The sequence below is a fragment of the Eschrichtius robustus genome, chromosome 3 (genome assembly GCF_028021215.1).
Source record: "Eschrichtius robustus isolate mEscRob2 chromosome 3, mEscRob2.pri, whole genome shotgun sequence".
NCBI lineage: Eukaryota > Metazoa > Chordata > Mammalia > Artiodactyla > Eschrichtiidae > Eschrichtius > Eschrichtius robustus.
Window position 1 is genome coordinate 101,013,631 of NC_090826.1, and position 17,688 is coordinate 101,031,318.

A 17,688-nucleotide genomic window follows, 5' to 3' on the forward strand; every position below is an offset into this window, starting at 1 on the left:
AACCATTACTGACAGTGAAGGTGCTGGCTGATAAAGTGGTTATTTCTCCCGTGGTGTGAGTATTTTGAAAGGTCTGTGCTAAGAAAGCTTGTATCTAGGCGACTGCTTAATACATAGATTGAATGAATGATGAATGAATGAAAGGAGCCTTCCAGAAAGAGCTTTGCTCCTGTTCGGAGTCTGGCCTGCCTCACATCTGAGTTTTGGTAGCACAGGAGAGGTAACTGATTTCAGCTAAGCTGCTTGGGTCGTAAAAACAAACAGCCTCGCAGGTAGCGTGGAACCACAACACTGGGAGCCCTGGCGCTGGGCCAGGAAGGGGCAGCACTCGGGGCCAGCCAAGCACACTCCCTCACCCACGGGCCGGGGGCACATCTCTGAATATCTGCTCTGTTCTCCTTCAATCTCAGACTCACTGCTGCTTTTTCTCTCCATTTATCTCTTCTCTCCTTTATTTATCTCCTATAGCTCCTGCCTCTTCGTAGTTTCTATTCTTCATCACTTCAACCTGGCAAGACCCCTCAAAACCCTATCTCTACTTCTTGGGCTTGTCCCACAATATGAACGTTGATTTTATCCATATTCCCCAATTCAAATGCTTTTTAGACCAACCAGCCTAAGGCCACCAGGGACAAACCTGGGTCTTGACCTGACAAAGCAGGTTTATTGACCTGTGGCAATGTGAGAGAGCTTGAAACCGAGCAGGACCCTGCGGGGCTCCTGGGCACGGAAGCCTTTAGCGTCCCCCGTTTCTTGTAGGGAGCAGACCTTCCCTGAGTTCCAAAGGGCAGATTCGAACAGTTCCTAATCAGGGAATGCAGAGACAAGGGGGGAGCAGCCAAGAAACCACCTGAGGCCATATTAAAGGAACCAGAGAACCTCATCAAGATTAGCAGACCAGGGAATTCCCTGTTGGTCCAGTGGTTAGGACTCTGTGCTTTTACTGCTGAGGCCCCAGGTTTGATCTCTGGTGGGGGAACTAAGATCTCACAAGCCATGCAGTGAGGCCAGAAAATTAATGAATAAAAAAAAAAACTTTAAAAGAAAAAAAGACTAGGAGACCACCTGAGACCAGATTAAAGGAGTGCAGCCCTGCACACACCTGAATCTTGTCAGCAACCCCACCCTTGAACTATTGTTATACAACTCCTCACCAAATCCTCCTGGGTTGGGACACATAGTTTTTCGAGGCAGGAGACTGTTGTGTCCCATTTTGCCTGGCAAAGCAATAAAGCTGTTCTTTCCTACTTCACCCAAAACTCTGTGTCCGAGATTCGATTTGGCACCAGTGCACAGAGGCTGAGTTTTCAGAATCAAGCTCACACCAGAGGAGGCAGGAGGCATCTCACCAAATGCAGGAGAAATTGAGTAGAATGCTGGGGAAGGGTAGAGTGTAGGTGATATTTAAATGAGCAGTATTTTTAGGCTCACAACAAAGCCAGGCTCTAGTGGGAAGGGGTCAAATCAGGTCTGGGCTGCAAAGAGAACCAAGGCCCTCTTTCCTCAGAATCGACAAAGCCAGGACAGCTGTGGACCGTTGTGTCCAGAAAGCCCTTAACTGCAGCTCTGCACCGGGGCTGTAGACCCAGGCTGCCTCCCTGTGTCAAAATGACTGAGACCCTCCAGGTAAGAGGGGATGTTTCATTCGTATTGAAAGGGTTTCAGAGTGAGATTTCTGACCATCTATGATTTTAGAGAACAAAGTTTCTCAGTGAGTGAAAACAGTCATTCAAGGAAGGGAGTTATGACATTTTACAGCTTAAGCCTGTCTTTGGGAGACACTGTTTTCCATCAGCTTTGCAGCTTGATTTATCTGTGTCTGTTATTCCAGCATAAATGGCCAAGCAGATTGTTATTTCACTTGGTCCAAGAGGGAGGATCGGATTGGCCCAGTCTATCTCTGCAGGCTGGGGCCCAGCTCAGGCACTGGGTGTCAGCTTGGGATCCCCCCAGCCTGAGTCCCCTAAGTTGGAGCTGGGAAGAGGGAGCCATGGGCCCTCTTTAGGGCTGCCCTCCTGCAGGGGCTGTGGGTGCGGCCAAGGTCATGTTTGTATGCCTGGTGTGGGGCAAGTAAATCCTGCACATGAAAATGGAGGCTCCAGCTCCAGAGCTGAGGAAAGTCCCTCATACAGACAGCCTGGCTCAGGTTCAAAGCATCAGACCGTCTCTACCAACTGGTCCTGCTCTACTGCACCGTTCCAAGTGGAAGGCCTTAGGGTATAGGATAAACTGCTATAACACAAATCTGAAAACACAAGGCCTTAAACAAGATGGAAGTTTCCTGTCTCTCAGCTAACAGTCCAGGAACAGACAGGTGACCCAGGTGGCCAGCTCTGCCATCCTTATGGCTTCCACTTGTAGTCCAAGTGGCGAATGCAGTTCTTGCCAATGCCCCAGCCAACAGGGAGGGGAGAAGCGGGGAGCACACACTCAGTCCTTTTATGTGCAAGACTGGGAGACAGGATACGTTATTTCAGTTCACATCTTGTTGGCAGGGTTGGTCTCATGCGAAGGAGGCTGGGAAATGTCCTTGGCTTGGCAGCCATATGCCCAGGTGAGCCTCTCTTACTGTGGGAAAGCGGAGAGCAGACAGCCCCCAACACTCAAGAGACATGGACCTTCAGGCTAGCCTCTTGCAGGCAAAAGCTTCCTCCCCTCTCTTGTCCCGTCTTGGTCTCTGAAGGAACCAGAGATTTCAACACCTGAGCCTCCCTGCACCCGGACAAATGGTGAGCGGGCCGTGGATCCTGGCAGGGGTCTCGCTGCTGATGGCGATGAGAGCTTGCTTCACCGTGTCCTCCTGCATTGTCCTTCATCACCCCCGTCCCCTTGTCCACCCATCCCTGTCGCTTGATTTCAGATGCCTACCCACCCCCTCTTCCCTCCAAAGGGCTTTGGTGGGTGAAGCAGGCACTGCCCCAGGGTCCCAGGAGCACCAGAGCATCCTGAGGCTGGTCGCTGCCTCCAGGGCTTTTCCCAGCCTCCTCCAAACAGCCTGTTCTCTTCTCCCTCCCATGGGCCAAAAGGTGTGGGTCCAGGTGGGGACAGAGGGCACCGAGGCTGTGCTGGCTTTGTGCCCAGCCCCCTCACTGCATGCCCATCTGCCCAGCAGTCTTGGCTCAGTGACTGGCCACACTGGGGAGGCAGCATTCTTCAGTGTCCAGAGCAAGCAGCAGAAGACAGGTGGTGTCCCAGGTACCGCAAGCACAAGCCCAACTGCCATACCCGACCCAGATGTAGTCCTCCATAGCCGGCACCCACACCCGTCAGCCCTGATCCCCAAGCCCAGGCAGATGCCACATCCCTGATGTGGTGGACACTCTTCTGACTCATGTCAGGCCCAGAGGAAGTAGGAACTGGTGGACACAATGGACCACACACAATTATTGTGGACAGACACCTCCCACCCCAACACTTCTCTTACGTTCACATGGAGGAATGCCCCAGAGAAAGGAACTCATACTAAGGTAATAGTGACTTACCTGTGCATAGACCTGAAGCCAGTTTAACTGAATTTAAACCTAAGGTCTGCCACTTACTAGCTCTGGGGCCTTGAGCACATTATTTAACCCCTCTGAGTCTTAATTCCTTCATTTATAAAATAGGAGTAATAATGGGAACCCACTTCCTAGTCTTCACAGAGACTTCTCTTCACAGAGAAGATGAAAAGAATTGCTACATTAAAAGTGTTTATTTTTTCTTTTTGGCCATGCAGCTTGCAGGATCTTAGTTCTCCGACCTGGGGCCTAACCTGGGCCCTCGGCAGTGAAAGCGCTGGGTCCTAACCACTGGACCACCAGTGAATTCCCTGAAAGTGCTTAAAACAGTGCCTAGCACAAAGCATTCAGTAAATGTTGGCTATTGTTACCTTCTAGAGGCCTTTGGATTTTAATAACGGATAATGACAATATGTGGCCCTGCGGAAAGACACTCCAGGAGTGGACTCTCACACACCAAGTTCCATGCAGGACTGAAACCCTGGCACTTTCTTCCTCTCCAACCCCGTTCTTGCCACCATAGTCTTGGAGGACTTCACTGTCCAGGAGGATGTGCCATCCAATCACTGGCTTCTTGCCACCTTGACCTCTTCTCCTCTCTTTCTACCTCTCCTATGTTCATAGTGGGGATATTATCATTCCAATTTTCTTCACCTTGAAAAATCACTAACTCAAGGGTCTTATTATCTGACCACAACCTTCCATCCTCCCAGCTTATCTATTCAGCTACCCCAGCTATAACAGATCTTCAACATCGTTAAAATATCCTGCCCATCCAGGTAGTGTTCTCCTTATCCATCACCTCTTCCTCGCATTACCTCTTTTTTAAAAATAATTTTTATTGTAGTAGTTACAATTTACAATGTTGTGTTAGTTTCAGGTGTACAGCAAAGTGAATCGGTTATACATATACATGTATCTACTCTTTTTTAGATTCTTTTCCCATATAGGCCATTACAGAATATTGAGTTGAGTTCCCTGTGCTATACAGTAGGTCCTTATCAGCTATTTTATATATAGTAGTGTGTATATATTAATTCCAATCTCCCAATTTATCCCTCCCCCATTTGTCCCCCCTGGTAACCATAAGTTTGTTTTCTACTTCTGTGATTCCCTTTGTCATTACCTCTCTCTTGATTTATGGTTCATCTTAGTCTGTGGTTCATCGCATCATTAATTTCAGTCAACATTCTAAACTCCTTTGCCTTCTGTCATTTTATGCACCAGTCAGGCAAAATCCTAACCCTGGATAATTCTGCTGTCCCTCTGCTGCCCTCAGCCAGTCGAGCAATGTTAGAGAAAATAAAGACCTGACACTAATATCTGTTAGCGACTTACTGTGTATCAGGCACTTTCCTAAGTGCTTCTCACATAATAACTCATTTACTTCTTCCAACGATCCTATGAGAAAAGGATTGTAGAGATGAGGCTCAGAGACATTAAGTAACCCATAAAAGTCACACAGTCCAGGTTTCTCTGGCTCAAAAGCCTAAACTCTAATCATTACATTAAATTGCCTCTTACATAAAGTCTCACAAAAAAATCAGATTGCTACCAACTTATAAATTCATGGTCACCAACCTCAAGTAGTACCTCATCAATGCCTGAGCTATAGCTATTTCACTCTCCACTACAGCTATTTCAAACTTTCATTCTTCTCAAGTCTCTGATTTCCTGCCTTACCAGTCCCTTCAAGGTTTTATGCCAGAATAATTCCAAATTTTCAAGCCCCTGAAAGGATCACAAACTCTGCAGCATTGGCAGTAGCTTGTTTAACCAAATTTGAGGGCTATTCTTGACAGGCAACCAGGTATTATCACTAAAGGCTTTCCCAGTTGAACCAAGGATGATGTCTTCACCTCTTAGATTTGGAGGAGGATGAAGAGGAGGGCACCATTTTTTTAGGTTCAGCAGCCTCTTCAAGTGAAACAAATCTTCAATATCAAAGCAGTAACAGAAGTCCTGCTACTATCCATACTTCAGCATGCGGACTGGCTACTGTTGCAGCCTCAGACCCAGGAAGGCGTCTGTCATCCTCAAACTGAATATTCACCCTCACTACCTATAGGATATTTCATCTTTCTGAAATCACTCAGGAGCTCAGGTTCCCTTTATGATTTCAGGAGAAGAGATGACAGCAGTTCCCTGAGCACTACTATGAGTTCTCCTACCAGGTACTATAGATTCATCATTGGAATATCCATCACCAACTAACCAGATTCTACTATAACCTTCAGTAGCATCATAGGGATTCCTACAAGAGTGAGGAATCTCTCATAAAGTATATCACAGCCTGGTTTTGGAGGACCCTCTCCTCTTGCCTCTACCAAATCCCTGGCTATTATTTCTATTCCATGAAATCCACCCTCTCACTTACCTTGCCTTCTCCTTTACCCTTCAAGCCTCAAGCACATCTCTGAAAACATTTTGGCCTCCTGATCAACGGAAACATTCCTCCAGGAAATTTATGGCTTAAGACCTCCACGAAAACCTCCTGATGGGGGCCAGTTGAAGAGGAGTTTAGTAGACAGGCTGAAGAGATTAGATAGCCAGAGTAATAAAGACTACAGATGCCCAGGAATAGAAAATGTCAAGAGGCAGAAATTCATCTTCAAAGACCAGACTCTGCTGTTTCTTTAAATGCAGGTAGCAGTAGATAGGGTGGAATGAAAAAGAATTAAGAGTCTTCCAGGCATGACAGGCAGTTTTGGAACTCCAGTCTGTACATCCTTACCCAAAACAGATATGTAGGACACTTGAGGCTCACCAATTAGCTGATCGCTTATACAAATTAGCACAGGAATAGTCACATACTGACTCACTTAGTCTGGTCTGACTTGAGAGAAAGGAAAGATACATATGGAAAGTAGAGGAATGGGAATGGAACTGTAATGAGGCACTGGATGATGAGGTCAGCTAAATGGATAATATGAAAAGTCTATGAATATATGGAGACAACAAAAGAATGTGTGTTGAAAGAAATGTGTTATGCAACACACTCCTTCAGTCAGGTTTTCTTATCTCGGAAGAAGAAAGTGAATAGAAAACGAGTTGGTGAGTAATCCGTTTCTTACTGTTCTTTGGAAGGAACTGGATAAATTATTTCTTCCTCATATGATTAGAATTAGTTTAAAAAGTAATTTGCCTTTGGAATTTTCTTTAATGATTTTAAATTATAGAACCACTTTCTTTAAAAGTTGTAAGAATCTGTATCAGTTTTTATGTCTAGAAATTTTAATTTTACCTAAATTTTCTAACTTATTGGCAGAATGTTGTAATATCTATTTTTAAAATTAATTTTAACTTTCTAATTGTAATATAAAACCGAAATAGAAAAATCACACACAGGTATACTTCTAGTGAATGTTTCTTTTTTTTTTTTTAGTTTAGCAAATTTTGATAAGGTCAACAACAACCTTGTAACTACTAATGGGAACAATAGCCACCCCAACAGTCCCTCCATATGCCATCTCACTATCACTGCCCACGGCTAGCTAAATAAATAAATAAATAAAACAAACCACCATCCTAAGTTATAAGAATCAAGTTTTTAATGACCCAAGAATGCATCTTGAAACAATGTAATTTAGCCTTCCCAATTTTTTTTAACTGGCATGTCTTTTAAACCCCTTTTAATGCACAAATTTCAGTTTCCATCCCTTTTCCTCACAATATATCTGATGAAGAACAAGGGCATTTTACCCAGAGTTCCACACATTCTGGATTTTGCTGACTGCATAGTCATGGTGCAATTCAACATGTTCTTCTGTGCTCTGTAATTTCTACAAATTGGCAGTTGGATCCAGAGGCCTCGTCAGATTCAGGTTTGATTCCTTTGGCAAGAACTGTAGGTTGGGTTGTTTGTGTTTTTTCATCAGAAAGCATATAATGCTTTTCTCCCCCCACCATGGATTGCTCATTGCATAGATCCACTAATTCACTGAGGGCTGAAAAATGATATTTTGATTCTGTAATTTGATTTCCATTCATTAGCTGAAATAATTTTATAAAGGAATGCTTTCCTCATCTATTACTTGGTTACTCAGTGATACAGTTCATATAGGAAAGACAGGATACAGTATTTGATTCTCTCCACATATTTACCATTTTTCAAGGTAATGAATCGGTTTGCATCATCTTCTAAAGGTGACCAATTTTTATATTGTTATGAATTCACAAATATAAATGTATTTTATGGCCTTCAAGCAATTGCAATTATTCTTTTTGAAATTCAAGTTTGTATCATTTTTACAAAGTGGAAATCTCTTCACATTGGCTCCTGAGTCCTTTTGATATGACAATAGTAGTGGTTAGCTTCCTTCGTTCTCTTGCGTGATAAGATGCTCCAGGCTTATACATTTCTCACACCAAAATTAGAATCAGTCATTTAACAGAAAGTCTGATTAATTTTAGTGGGAACAGTATTTTAAGACCATGAGCTAGCTTGGATATAATGACTTCTTTAGTGGAACAGTTAGGAAAGCAAAATAAACTAAAAAGTATTCTTTTAAAATGAGATAATTTACATAAAATAAAATGCATCCATGTAAAGTATATAGTTAGATGAATTTTTACAAATGTATACATTTTTGTAACCACCACCCCAACCAAGATATAAAACATTTTCATTACCAAAAATGTTATGACCTTTTTCAGTAAATCTACTCCCCCCACCAGAAGAAATCACTGATATAATTTCCATTACCATACATTAATTTAACCCATTCAAAAGAAATGTATACTTTCCAATTATTAGATACTGTGTTCTATAAATCCTCATTGAAATTTATATTTCTGTATGCTTGTTTCAGGTATATCCCGTGTAAACATTAAGTGTATTTTTTTTTTAAGGTAAGAAATGTATTTATTTATTTAGAAACACTCCACAGAGTGTGGGCCATCTCAGAAGGCAAGAGCGGTTAAGTGTATACATTTTAAAATGTAGTTTGACAAAGCTCCTTTTTACTAGGCAGTTTGGTTTGTTTATATTTACTGATTATTAATATTTGGATTTCTATAATATTTTGTGCTTTCTATTCATCCTGTTTATTTCCCCCCTTCCCTCCTTACCTGATTTTAGATCTTCCCTCTTTCCCTTTTCCTTGCATGTATATTACACTCTATTTTTATTATTTTTAAAAGGTTATTAGTATGCATATTTAAGGTCTAACAGTGACCAGCATCTTGACTATACTGTCAAACAATTCAAAGCTCTTAAAATGCTCTCATTTTCAGTTTGTCTTTCCTGCTTATATACTACTTTTTTTTAAAAATAAATTTATTTATTTATTTATTTATTTTTGGCTGCATTTGGGTCTCCATTGCTGCACGCGGGCCTTCTCTAATTGTGGCGAGCGGGGGCTACTCTTCGTTTCAGTGCATGGGGTTCTCATTGTGGTGGCTTCTCTTGTCGTGGAGCATGGGCTCTAGGTGCACGTGCTTCAGTAGTTGTGGTGCGTGGGTTCAGTAGTTGCGGCTTGTGGGCTCTAGAGCACAGGCTCAGTAGTTGTGGCTCACGGGCTTAGTTGCTCCACGGCGTGTGGGATCTTACTGGACCAGGGCTCGAACCCGTGTCCCCTACACTGGCAGGTGGATTCTTAACTGCGCCACCAGGGAAATCCCTTATATGCTACTTTTGTTCAGTATTTTATTTGTTATTGTTTATGAGGGGGCTTCATTTTTTCAATATTTATTAAGATATTTCAAATATGACACAATTCACCCATTTAAAGTATACAATTCAATGGTTTTTACTATATTCACAGATAGGTACAATCATTACTACAATCAATTTTAGGAACATTTTCATCACCTCCAAAAGAAACTCCATACCCTTTAGCTATCAATCCCTACCCCTAAGCAACCACTAATCTATTTTCTGTCTCTATAGGTTTCCCTGTATAAACATACCACATATTGTTTATACATTAGTCATTGATGGATAGTTGGATTATTTCCACCTTTTGGCTATTAGGAATAATGCTGCTATAAACATTGGTGTACAAGTGTTTGTGTGAAAATATGTTTTCATTTCTGTTATACACTAGGAGTGGAATTGCTTGATCATATGGTAAAGCTATGCTTAATAGTTTGAATAAGTGCTAGACTGTTTTCAAAAGCAGCTGCACCATTTTATGGTCTTATTAGCAGTGTATGAGGGTTCTGATTTCTCCACATGCTCACTCACATTTCTTATTATCCGAGTTTTTAACTTCTAGCCATCCTAGGGGTTTTGCTTTGCATTTCCCTGATGACTGATGATGTTGAGCCTCTTTTCATGTGCTTATTGGACATTGTATACCTTCTTTGGAGAAATATCTGTTCAGATCCTTTACCCATTTCTTAATTGGGTTATTTGTCTTTTTATTACTGAATTTTAAAAGATCTTTATGCATTCTGGATACAAGTCCCTTTTCAGATATATGCTTGCAAATATTTTCACCCATTCTGTGGGTTTTTACTTTCTTGATGGTTGGTATCCATTGAACAAAATTATTTTGATTTTTAAATTAAAGTTAAATTTGATAAGTCAAATTTATCTTTTTGCTGTTGCTGTGCTTTTGGTGTCATGTCTAAGACTTCTTTGCCAAACACAAGGTAATGAAGATTTTCCCCTATGCTGTCTTCTAAAACTTTTATAGTTTAGTTCTTTTGTTTACCTCTTCGACACATTTTAATTTTTGTTTGTTATGAGGTAAGGGTCCAATTACATTCTTTTGCACGTGGCTATCCGGTTGAACCACTGACATTTGTTGAAAAGACTATTCTTTCCCCATTGAATTGTCTTGGCACTCTTGTTAACAAATCAGTTGACAAGAGATTTACAGGTTTATTTCTGGACTTTCAGTTCTATTCCAGTGATCTAATTCTGTCTTTGTGCCCATACTATAATGTCTTATCATTGCTTTGTAATAAGTTTTTGTTCTGTTTTGTTAATTTTTTGGCCATGCTGCATGGCATGTGGGATCTGAGTTCCCTGATCAGGGACTGAACCCACAGCCCCTGCGTTGGAAGTGTGGATTCTTAACCACTGGACCGCCAGGTAAGTCCCTGTAATAAGTGTTGAAATGGGAAGTGTGAAACCTCTTTCATTCTTCTTCAAGATTGTTTTAGCTATTCTGGTCCCTTGCAATTCTGTATGAACTTTAGAATTAGCTTGTCAATTTCTACAGAGAAGTCATCTTGGATTTTGATAGGGATTACACCAAATCTATGTATCAGTTTGAGTATTGCCATATTAACAATGTTAAGTCTTCCGATCCATGAATGAGATGTTTTTCTAAGTACTTAGATCTCTTAATTCTTTGATGTTTTATACTTTTCAGAATAAAAGTTTTGCACTTATTTGGTTAAATTTAATTCCTTAGTATTTTATTCTTTTTTGATGCTATTGTAAATGGAACTGTTTTCTTTATTTTCAGATCATTTATTAGAAAACGTGTAGAAACACAATGGATTTTTATATATTGATCTTTTATCCTGTGACCTTGTTGAACATAATCTTTAGTTCTAGTAGATTTTTAGTGGATTCCCTAGGATTTTCCATATATAAAATCACATCATCTGTGAATGGAGATACTTTTAATTCATCTTTTCCAATTTGCATGCCTTTTATTTCTTTTTCTTGACTAACTGCCTTGGCTAGAGACTTTAGTACAATGCTGAATAGTAGTAAGAGCAGATATCCATGTCTTTTTCCTAATGTTTGAGAGAAAGCACTGTCTTTTACCACTAATCATAATATGAGCTGTGGATTTTTCACAGATGCCTTTAATCAGGCTGAGAAAGCTCCTTTCTATTCCCAGTTTGTTGAACATTTTTTGTAGCATGAAAGTGTGTTGGATTCTATCAAGTGCTTTTCTTCCATCTACTGAGATGATGTAATTTGTTTTCTATTGTATTTATATGATTGATATTATGTTGACTTTCAGATGTTTAACTAACTTTGCATTCCTCAGATAAATCCTACTTGGTCACGGTGTATAATTCTTTTTTATGTTGCTTCATTCAGTTAGCTAGTATTTTGTTGATCTGTACATCCCTCACAGGAGATATTGGTCTGTAGTCTTAGGATGTCTGGTTTTGGTATCAGGGTAATGTCTCATAAAATTGGTTGGGAAATGTTCCCTTATTTTCTATTTTTGGGACTATTTTGTGAAAAACTGATATAAATTCTTCTTTAAATTCAGCAGTGAAGCCAACTGAGCTGGGCTTTCCTTTGCGGGTAGTTTTTTTGTTTTTAAAATTATTACTTCAAACTGTTCACTTGTTAGAAGCCTATTCAGCTTGTCTATTCTTTAGTCAGTTTCAGTAGTTTTTCTACTAATTTATCCTTTTCATCTAGGTTATCTAATTTGTGGTCATACAATCATTCACTGTATTCTTATAATCTTTTGTCTTTGGAGGGGGGGAACTAAGATCCCACACAATATGCGGGATCTTAGTTCCCTGACCAGGGATTGAACCCGTGTCTCCTTCAGTAGAAGTGCGGAGTCTTAACAGCTAGAGCACCAGGGAAGTCCCACAATCCTTTTGTTTCTAATAAGGTCAGAGGTAGGAGGGAAACATATACATACTACTACATATAAAATAGATAACCAACAAGGACCTACTGTATAGCACAGGGAACTATACTCAGTATTTTGTAATAACCTATAAGGAAAGAGAATCTGAAGAATATATATATATATATATATATATATATATATATATATATATATATATACACACACACATATATATATATACACACATACACACATATATATATATACATACACATATATGAAATATATATGAAACTGAATAGCTGTGCTGTACACCTGAAACTAACACAATATTGTAAATCAACTATACTTCAATTAAAAAAGACAAAAAAAAATCGGTGGTAATGTCCCATCTTTCATTGGATTCTAGTAACTTTTTTTTTTCTTGGTTAATCTAGCTAAAAGTTTGTCAATTCTGTTGATCTTTCCAAAGAATTAGCTTTTGGTTTTATTGATTTTTCTCTATTGTTTTTATATTGTGTACTTCATTAATTCCAGCTCTGGTCTTTATTTCCTTCCTTTTGCTTGCTTTAGGTTTAGTTTGCTCTTTTTTCAGTGTCTTAAGGTGGAAGGTTAGGCTATTGATTCAAATTCTTTTTCTTAACATAGGCATTTATAGCTATAAATTTCCCTCTAAGCAATGTTAGGTGAATTTCATAAGTTGTTATATTTTGTGTCATTTTTATTCATCTCAAAGTATTTCCTGATTTCCCTTGATTTCTTCTTTGATCCACTGGTTATTTAGGAGTGTTGTGTTTAATAACCCACATATTTGTAATTTTTCTCAAACTTTTTTCTATTGATTTCTGATTTCATTCCATTGTTGATGAAAAACATTTTGCATTACTTCTATCCTCTTAAACTTATTGAGGTTTGGTTTATGGCTTAGCACATGATCTCTCCTGCAGAACATTCAGGTGCACTTAAGAATGTATATTCTGTTGTCTGTAAAGAGTAGTATTTTACAGATGTCTGTTAGATCAGTTGGTTTACAGTGTTGTTGGTCTTGTTTCATTGTTGGTCTTCTGTCTAGTTGTTCCACCCATTATTGAAAGTGGGATATTGAAATCTCCAACCATTACTGTTGTATTGTCTATTTCTCCCTTCATGTGTCAGATTTTTGCTTTCTTGTATTTTCGTGCTGTTAATAGGTATACATAGAATTGTTAAACCTCCCTGGTGTGGACTGACACTTATTACTTTGTAAAATGTCCCTCATACCATTTTTTGTTCTAAAGTCTATTATCTCTCAAAGTATAGCCACTGCAGCTTTCTTGTGGTTGCTGTTTGCAGGACACTTCTTATTCCCTTCTATTATTTCAATCTATTTGTATCTTTGAATCTAAGGTGTATCTCCTGTAGACAGTATATAATTATTTTATCCAGTCTGACAATCTCAGTCATTTGATTGGATTGCTTAATCCAGTCACATTTACTGTTATTAATATCATTGGATTAATGCCTAAAATTTTACTTTTTGCTTTCTATGTCTCATGTCTTTTTTGTTCTTCTATTCCTCCTTTAATGCTTTCTTTTGCTTTAAATGAATATTTTCCAAAGTAGTATTTTAATGTCTTTAATGAATTTTCACTGTACTTTTTGAGGGTTTTAAAAAGTTTTTCTGGGCTTTACCATATACATCTTATCATGATCAGCTACAGATTTCCTAAGCTAATTCCATATAGGAACATTACTCTTATATAGCTCTATTCCTGTTTCCTCCTTTTTTGTAATATTATACATAAAATTCCATTAATGTTACAAACCCAATACACTATTATAATTATTTAACCTACTTAAATGTTGACAACATGGGTTTGAACTGCATTCCATTTACACATGGAATTTTTTCAATAAACACATACTATAGTACTATACAATCCACAGTTGGTTGAATCCATGGATGCAGAGCTGCAGATATGGAGGGCCAACTACAGTGTTATACATGGATTTTCAAATGCACGAAGGGTCAGTGCCCCTAACCCCATGTCATTCAAGAGTCAACCATATAGTAATTTCCTTATGCTAATACAATTCCTACCCACCTCCTTTATGCTGTTACTAGCAAATACAATACACATACCTTACATTTCAGTATGGGCCCAATGACATATACATATTCTTTTATACAGCTGCTTTTTATAACAATTAAGAGAAGGAAAATATACATTTATGCTGTCTTCTATAATTAGAGAATTATACAATCTTATATAATTATCTTTACTGATATGGATTCAAATTACCACATGGTGTCATTTGCTTTCAACCTTAACTCCTTTTTAAGTATTTCTTGTAAGGCAAGTCTGCTAGCAACAAATTCTCTCAAATCTTGTTTTATCTGAGAAAGTCTTTATTTCACCTTTATTTATGAAAGACACCTTTGCTGGATATAGCATTCTTGGTTGACATTATTTTCCTTTGAGCATTTTGAATATGTTACCCATGGCCTTCTGGCCTCCACTGTTACTGTTGAACTCAATTGTTAACCTTGCTCCCTTGAAAGTAGTTGTTTTTCTCTTGCTGCTTTCAAAATATTCTGTCTTTAACTTTCAGCACTTTTAAATTTGATGTGTCTGAGGATTTCTTTATCATACTTGGGGTTCACTAAAGCTCCTGGATGTATAAAGTTACTGTTTTGCAGTACTTGGGGAACTTTCTTTGACTATTTTTACTTCTCCTTTCTCTCCTCTCCTTCTGGTATTCCCATTCTGCATAGGCTGGTGTGCTTTTATGGTATTCCACATTTCTCTGAAGCTGTATTCATTTTTCTTCATTTCTTTTTATCTCTATTGATCCATCTTCAAGTTCATCTATTCTTTCTTCTTGCAGTTCAAGTATACTGTGGAGCCTCTCTAGTGAATTTTTAAAATTGTACTTTGCAACTCGAGAATTTCCATTTGGTACTTTTTAATATCTGTCTCCTTATTGATAGTCTCCATTCGATGTGACATGGTCATCATATTTTCATTTACTTTTTAACCATGGTTTCCTTTAGTTCTACTTTCAAGTGTCTCTTATAAATCCAACATCTTGTCACTCTCACAGGCAGTTTCTGTTGCCTACTTTATTTCCAGTGTATGAGTTATACTTTCCTATTTCTTTGCATAATTATTAGTCAGGGACTGAATATTTTAGATAATATATTGTAGCAATGGGTCCTTCCCCTTCCTCACCCCCAGGGATTGTTATTATTTGTTTAGTGACTGGCTGTATTTTTAGTGAAATGTACTCCCTCCCCTCTCCCAGCATTAAGCTTTTGATGTATCTCCTCAAGAAGGCACAGATTTGGATATAATCACATTTTCCTTGGGGTTTGGTAGGGCTCCCTTGTTTCTCTGACCATGCCCAGCTGTTAAACTCCCGTAACTGCCAGCTGCTGTATTGTTTTCAACAATGTTGTGGGGCATAAAATGCTCTATAAACGAATCCAATCATATTGTCTCCTTTAAAGGCATAGAGATGTTTGAAACTTATCTCAGGATGGCTCCTTCAAGCTGCCTTATTCCACGGTTTTCTCCTGCAAACTAGTTTACCTACAGTTTAGACTGTATTTTGAATTTCTTCTCAGTTGCTTTTTGCTACAACCTCTAGTGTTGTGCTCTCACGTTTGAAGATATTGATGCTCTGTTGCAAATGAAGTCTTCTTTCAGCAGAGATTAGGAGATATTGGTTTCATAAACTGCTTCTCCAAGGTAAAATCTCTAAGCCAAGCACAGTCCAATCTCTAGTCCAAGCATAGCTTGAACAATGTCAAACTTTTGAGTGACACTCCTACTCTAGAAGCTCGGTGGTGGAAGTGGGAAAGCAGCCTGAGGCCTCAGCTTGTCTCTCCTGGCATGGAACCACCTTCATGAGCCAGGGCAGAGGTGATCAGTGTCCTAGTATTCTAAGCATGCCACACTCAAGGTGGAGCCTCCATTCTCTGAGTGCAGACTGAATAGAAGGGAGCTTCCACATCTCAGCCACACTCAAGACTTAACCTCAGCAACAGGTAGCTGGGGGGCAGGATGAGAAAGACTGATATCCTGCTTTTCCCAGGTAGAGAGCCTTCCAATTGGGAGTTGAGAGAGAGGAAGCCTGTGTTTTTGGCTGCAGCAAAGAGCTGACATGTCACAAAGCTGACAAAGGGGTGGGGGTCTTGGTTCAACTATTATAGATTCTAAACATTCTAAAAGAATTTTCGTAGGTTTTCTTGAAGAGATGTTTCTTCACCTGCTGTTCACACACAGGACCATCTTCAGAGGCTTTATGTGTTTTACTTTGTTAATAATTTTTGGGGACTTGCCTGGTCCAGTGGTTAAGCATCTATCTTCCAATGCAGGGGATGTGGGTTCGACCTCTGGTCGGGAACTAAGATCCCACATGCTGCAGGGCAACTAAGCCCACAGGCCACAACTACTGAACTAGAGAGCCTGCATGCTGCAACTATAGAGCCCATACGTCCTGGAGCCCACACACCACTACAGAACCCTCGTGCTCTGGAGCCTGTGCACCACAATGAAAGATCCTGTGTGCCACAACTAAGACCAGACACAGCCAAAAATGAAATAAATAAAAATTTAAAAAACAGGTTTTTTTTGCCAGTTTCCGGGGAGCGAGGAAGTGGAGCTCCTCATGCTGTCATGCTGTAAATCATTCAGTTCTTTTTTTAACTTGCAAAAATTGACATCAATATTGTTTTATAAAGTTTACTTTACCCTCATTAACCATTTTCTTTGCTCACTATTCCTTCTTGTGTCTTAGATCTTCTTTCTGCTTTTCTTGGAGTAAACACTTAGACATTCATTTAATGAAGATATATTGGTAGTAAGCTCTTTTTAGCCAAAACGTCCTTCCCTTTCTTGATAGTTTTGTTGGGTACAGAATTCTAGGCTAACAGCTTCCTCTCAGTATCTAAAATATTATTCCACTGTCTTCTGGTTTTTACTGTTGTTCTTAAGCAGCTGTAAGGACTAATTACTGTTACTTCTAGGTAAGGTCTTCTCTTGCTCTTTTAAGACCCTCTACTTTGGTGGTTTGCTTCATAAGGGTATTGCTCTGACTTCTCACTTTTGTAGGTTCTTGACTTTATCTTCCAGAACTTAGCTCAGTAGATCTAGCTATTGACTTACTTCCCAGACCACAAATTTGAGGATGTTTGACTTTAATCAAATTTTTAAATTCTCAGCCAAAATACCTTCAAATATCATCCAAAAACATTCTATCACCTCCTTCTCATACACTATTAGATGTTCACTGACCTTCTCCACATGTTCTTGATGTCCTTTTACCTCTCCTTTACACCCTCTGTCTCTGTAATGCACTGCATTCTGTATAACTGCATCTTGGTCTTTTATCTGTTGTTTTTCGTGTCCAAATGTTTTACTGTTTCAGTCTTACTGATCATTTTCCTTCCCATGCGCTCTTGTTATCCCCCACCTCCACCATTTTTAATACTCTTGTTCCTTCTCAATTTGTTGATGTTCTCTTCTTTTCCCTGTATTGTATTTCAATGAATCTAAGCCATTAAGTATTGAAGGATACACCATTTTTTTGTACCACTAACATAACCAAAATATACTACAATGCCATCCCAATTTTAGAAATGTTAATTTTTTAAAATGTCTTTGAACACACTCATCCAATAATTTCAGTATCTGCCATCG

General features: G+C 39.3%; 1 pseudogene; it reads left to right on the plus strand.

The window, feature by feature from the left end:
* The first annotated feature begins 2,726 nt into the window (after positions 1–2,726).
* Positions 2,727–6,248, plus strand: LOC137760629 (trafficking kinesin-binding protein 2 pseudogene; annotated as a pseudogene).
* Positions 6,249–17,688: the final 11,440 nt, after the last annotated feature.